This window comes from Morone saxatilis, unplaced genomic scaffold, assembly GCF_004916995.1.
Source record: "Morone saxatilis isolate NCDOM2014 unplaced genomic scaffold, NCSU_SB_2.0 Contig22, whole genome shotgun sequence".
Lineage (NCBI taxonomy): Eukaryota > Metazoa > Chordata > Actinopteri > Moronidae > Morone > Morone saxatilis.
Genome location: NW_023339785.1, coordinates 21,761,018 through 21,767,456, shown reverse-complemented (window position 1 = coordinate 21,767,456; position 6,439 = coordinate 21,761,018).

Here is a 6,439-nt window from a genome sequence, read left to right as displayed (position 1 = left end):
CAAAATCCATCTGCCAGCACCTTTAAAGCTCACTGATTAACTTTACTAATTATACACCAGGAAGTCAGCTAGCAGGCCAACTGTTTCCCACTGTTTCCAGTCTGCCAATGGTAAGCTAAGCTAACCGGCTTACAAACATAAGAGTGGTATCAACCTTCTAATCTAACTCTCGGCAATAAAGCAGATAAGTGCATTTCCCAACATGCCGAACTCAACTTATATAAGTCCTGTTTGTCTCTGTGGAGATGTGACAGTGCATTCAGTCCTGTCCTCCTAGAATATAAAAGTGGCCCAGAAAACCTTCAACCATATCGAACTTAAAATAGCTTCCTGTGTGATCAGGACCTACCCTCAGAGGAGATGAAATATAGTGCTGATAAGTGAATATTTGAATGTGTGAAGGACGTCATTACCTAAATATCACACAACATGACGTCAGACGTTGTCCTCTCAGCCGGCTCCTGCGTCGAGGATTTCTTGTCATTGTTATTGAGTCCTTTCTCCTTTCAAAGTGACATTTTTAGTGCAAACAAGACTTCTGTCCAGAAACCATCACACAATCATAGTCTTGGAAAATAATTAGACTCTCTGACATCCTTTGACATATAAATCTTCTTTACAAGATAATTTACAAGATACATCCTCAGTACATTTTGGCAAAAACCCTGCTCCACAAATAGGATATAGTTCCTCATGGCCTAATTTACTTGTCTCCATTATTCAGTGGAGTTGAAGGTTAAACAGTCGGTGGATGAGCTCAGCTCCACTGTACACCTCTGCAGACAGAGATGTCATATGGATACAGTGCGTGTGGGGATTCATGATGTAGTGGGTGCCTAGTTTCTTGCTCCAATAGCCGTATCATCCATGTAGCCATGATTGTTGGCCCTTGTCGATTGGTGAGTGTAACAGGAGTTATGATGCTGCCACGGCGGCGAGCAACGTGCTGGCTGATGGACAGATCAAGATGCCCGCCGCCACTCACCTCTCCTAAATGCAGTCATGTGTGAAATTGATTTTGCCGTTGTTACCTCCCTGTTGGCCTCACTCTCCCTTCTCTGTCTCTCACAACAGTGTACACAACAACAAAAAAAAGTCTCATCATGAAAACACAGAACATCCGTGAACTAATGAGGAGCCTGTCAACAACAGATTGATGTTCAGTGTTTATGTGGCGTGACTCTGCTGCTCTAAATGTGTGCAAGATTGATGGAGCTGTCAACGCCAGGTTGTGAGTTTTCTGGGGTTTTGTTGGGTTTTTTTTTCTTCTTCTTTTAAACAAACATGCTGTTTCTAGATGACAGACAGATAGTTAAAGATGCTCCACACGCTCACTCACAAGCTGACACTGGTGCAGGTTTGTGGAAAGTTCAACTTCATCTTGAGATCAAGCTCTCAATTAATCATTGCCATTTCAGCTGTTTAAATAGTTCAACAGTATCAAAATAGTGCAGATGGGTTGGGTAAAATGGGGCAGTCATTGTAGTTTTAGAGCACTTTTTGAAGTAAATCATGGCATTACACTCCCTCTAGTGGCTCAACTGACCCCTTTTTTATTTCGAACACAATCCTATTCGATCCTGCTTGTTGCCGTTCAGGAATATTAATAAACATGATGATGAGAGTTTTTATTCAGCTTCTGCTTTTCTACCAGAAATGTTGGTTTTCAGTTGGCTCTGAGGTGCTAAAAAACTGAACGCTACAGGGTCAGGACACTTTTTCCATTTTTATTGCTTTGCGCATGATTGGGTTTGTTGAAAAGTCACTGGTTTATAACAAAGAAACAAAAATGAAGCAGAGAATCGGAGGCGTCCAGCTGTCAATTACTTACAACTAAATAATCACACTGACAAAAGTGTGTTGTCTAAAAAAAGAACATTTTTCTTTTTTCTTTTTTTAGCAGAAGTTCAAAACTTAGTTTCCCTTTAAATGTCTTTTAAATTATTTGATCTCCGCTGACAGAGAAAAACCTCCTTTATGTTATAATCATAAGGGATTTAAGGACACAAAATGTACTGTATGTAAGGGTGATCTGACTAACCTTGTTTTTAGGAAATAACTCCTCATCCTGGTAACAGACTTTGAAACCTGTGTATTTTTATATAAAGTGGCAAAAGAGCATTTTAAAGACCCCGAAACCCAGTGCTGTCAGTGACATTAAGACAGTGATATACTACATATGCCTAAATGGCTACACAAGTCCCTTTCCAGTCAATAGAGCACTCTCCAATAATGTCAGAAAAGTTTAACTTAATAGTTTTGCACTGTAGTTTCTCTTTATAAATCTCCAAATAAGTCAAGATTATTTCAGAGTCAACCTGAAACATGATGGATAGCTGTTCACACATTCAATAACAAGAGCAAGACATTTACTGTAGGGTGTTTAATGATTGTGTAAATGGACTAAACAACTAAATATATTTATTAGAAGTAAGAGGCTGGGGAATTTGTGTGATTGCCTGGTTGTGTAAAGAAGGATTTCAGAACAGTCTCTATGTTGGTTACTATATCCAGTTCATGGCCTCACACTAAACATTTAACATCTTGAGGGAGAAGAACCACTAGAGGGAGCAACATGCTGTGACTTCAGGTGATCAGAATCAGACTGGCTTCAGTACATAACGCTCACACAGGCTGATTTGCATTAATTTCCCTGATTTTAAAGGGTTAAGTGCTCTGAGAGTGAGGGGATTCAGAGTGTACATGAAAATGAGGAACAGTTTAATTTCATGAGCCACTCTCAAGAGATTAGCACAGCAACACTGTACAATAAACAATCTCATCTGTCTTCATAGATGGGAATCCTTTAGGCTAAATGTTGTCTGTTTGGGGGTAACCGGTTTAAGAGGGGGTTGGGGGTTTCTTCAACACAGAAGCTTCAGCAACAAAAACTGAAAGAAATGGGCCTCAACTTTATTCCCATATTTTATCATATCTTCATTTGTACTGTATTATTGTGTTTTGGAAGAGCTAGAAGACACTTTAACCTGAACTCTTATCACCAATGAACTGTTGTTGGTAACTCCATTCCAGCTTTATGAGACATGTTTCGGTATATTTTAATTATTTTGCTCACATATCCAATAGTTTTATCATATGTTTTAAATATTCTTTTTTAGCACACTTTTCTTGCAGCTTGTGTGTCTAGAAATGGTTTCCTGTGTGATGAGATCTAATTTAACCCAGTTTTTGAATGGCATAGGCCATGATAATTAACGTGTAGGCCCTGGGTGAGTGAATATAGGATAATACATTCTAATTTGCATTATACTTTCAAGTCTTTTTGAGGGTTACTGATATTCCCGGTGAAGAAATGTGTCATGATTCCCATCGTTTGTTGTGTCATAACATTTACACGCGTAGAGTGAAGAGCCTGAAAGTCTTTTCTTCTGGTGCGTGTTTGCACCGGTGATGTGGAGCAATGTTTTCTGGAGTCACGATCTCGATGAAACCCTCAATAATAATACTCAATAGTAGGAGCACCAAGCAATATTTAGAGTATTAGATAAGCCACACAGAGACAGCAATAATGTAAACAAAAAGCATAGAACATGACATACAGTATGTACACAACCTTAAATTGCTTCCTTACATAAAGTAAAGCTGCACCAAAGGACTCATTACAATGCTTTTCCATTATGTAAGAATTTAAGATAAACACTTTAATTAATTCAAGTCATAATCAAACACTAACAGACCCTTGAGTTGTACTAATATTTTAACAAAAGTGCAGAACTTCTGCAACATTGCCTGAATGAAATGGACTTGTGAATAAATGATAAATTGTGTATTGTGTACTTAGTATTGATGCCACGTTGAATTTATCTAAAAAGGTGACAACAAACCTATGGTACTAACTATACATTATTCCAACTTGAAGTGTTTGTCATCCTCTCAAGTTGTTACAGTCTATATGCCGATAAAAATATTTTTTGAACTAATGTTTCATTTATTAGTCCTTATCCAATGCACTGTTTTGAAGAAACACAATTAAACATGTTAGACAAATCCCTGTTTCGTGTTGTAACTTCATTCGATGCTATATATTATATTATAATATTATATGACACAAGCAGGAGACACAGTTATACTGGTGGACATTTACCACGTTTACGTGTAAGTTTATTTGCAGTTAAAGCTCCAGTGTGTAACATTTAGGAGGATCTATTAGCAGAAATTAATATAATATATATAAGGTATGTTGACATTAGTGTATAATCACCTGAAAATAAGAATCTGTGTGCTTTTGTTACCTTAGAATGAGATGTTTTTATCTGCAAAGGGAGCGGGTCGTCTTCTACGGAGGCCGTTATGTTGAACCACCATGTTTTTACAGTAGCCCAGAGCAGACAAACCAAACACTGGCTCTAGAGAGGGCTGATTCTGTTTTTCTTTGTTTAGTTTTTGCCACCGTAGTTTTGTCCTACACGCTTGGGACAGGAGGGTGAAGCGAGAGTGTTGTAATCTGCAACTACACCGCTAGATGCCACTAAATCGTACACACTAGTCCTTTAAGCAGTGTAAATTGGGGGCAGCAGAACAACCTGTAAACACAATATTGGCATTATGACTATATATGGCTAACATGTTAGTAAATAATACCTAATTTACTCATATAGCACAGACACAGAATTACATGAAAATTCATTTGGAGTTGTTTTGACGATCTAACTAGTGAATTTGCGATTTGCACTCTCTCCTTTATCTCTGTTTTGGTCTCCACCAACTGCTGAGGGAAATATCTGGCTTTTCAAGCTGCTAAATCCACCATGTTCACCAGCTAGTTTTTGTCTCTATGCTGTTTGGTTCTGGGCAGCTAGTGTACAGTTAACTTGGTTGCAGACCACTATCATCATCATCTGGTTTGTTCGGTGATTAAAATTGTGAAGGAAAGCAAAATGACGATTCAGTATGATTATCAAAGCGACGTGCTGTAGGTTTATGAAGCTGTAGACAAGGAAACAAGGTCCATTAGCGCTGTAAGAGTAAACCAAATCAGTAAAGTTGTGGGCCTCAAAACAATGAGTGAAAGATACTAAAATTCTCCATATAGCTGAGGCAAACTGCATTGTTGGGTAAGAATTCTCAATGTTTTCATGACTTCAAACAACACCTTTCCCATTACACATTCATCTGACTTATTGATGGTGTCATATCAAAGCATCAGAATCAGTCGGCTTTACATAAATACAGCAGCTAAATATCTATCATGTAAATCTCCTGCATCAAAATGTGTCTCAGCAGAAAAATAGCCATGCTGTCTTTAAATGTGCCAGCGCTGTTAGGCCGAGACTGCTGGAAGCTCAGTGTCATGGTATAGTGATTACATTAAACTATTTGCCGGCCAAGAACAACCGTCAGATAAGCTGCTTGCTGCATTTAGCTAAAAGCATAGAGGCTACACACAGGGCTAATCTGATAAGCTCGCACAGGGAAGAACAAGTGCAGATGTTGACTGAATTAACTGGAAGCGCAGTTTTAGAAACTGACCTCACTCAGGTGGTGTTGGCAAAGTAACACACACCAAGGGTTGCAGTGAGGTGCTGATCACTAGAAGTAGAAAGTGTTGCACACTCTGGCTCCATATGTATTTTATCTTATATTTAACTGATGATGTTTCAGAGTGATAGACTTCAGCCTGACATAGGATACACATCTACACAGTGTACAGAAAAAGTGCTAAGATATTAAGATAAAGAACAAAATAGAAATAAAAAATGTCAATACAAAAATGGGTAACGAGACCAGTAGCTGAGACAAACCCAAAAGCCTCTCCTTCCCCCTTCCCTTCCCTGTGTCCATGGAAAACAACAGCTGGTAAGTTATCTCGCCAGTTTTGTGTCACAGCTCATCACTTGTAAGGCTTGGAGAATACCGCTGGCATCCTGCCGTTAAAGAAGAATAAACTGCATAATGCGAACAAAGCTGTAATAGCTTTTCTCTAGTGTTAATGTTAATTATAGATCCACGTAAAAGGGGGGCAGTAAATATTGGACTCACTCCACCCACTGTTTGATTCAGACAATTAAAGCTGCACTAATTATTATATTTCTATCAACAATGGGTCAAGTAACTACATGTGAGTGCTGCAGGTATGATTCCTAAATGAGATTTTGCTTACCTTGCCTCGAAGTCAGCATGAATGGGTTTTTGGTTAGATACCTGAAAATAAGGTCAGTGGTTAACACAAGCTTAAGAGATTTTCAAACTTTGCTCTATGACATAAAATATGTCGTGAAATTTGAAGGTTTTACAGGTTATCTTTAAAAAGGTGGTTGCTAATAAGTGACCAAAACAAGACTACAGAGGTTGTTGGTGACATTAAACCTCACTAGTCCACCTTCACAGTTCATTTGTATTCGTGCTCTTGCAAACTATTCTAACTAAAACTTTACAACATCAACAAGATTTAGCTGAAAGAAAGTCTGTTGTTGTAGTT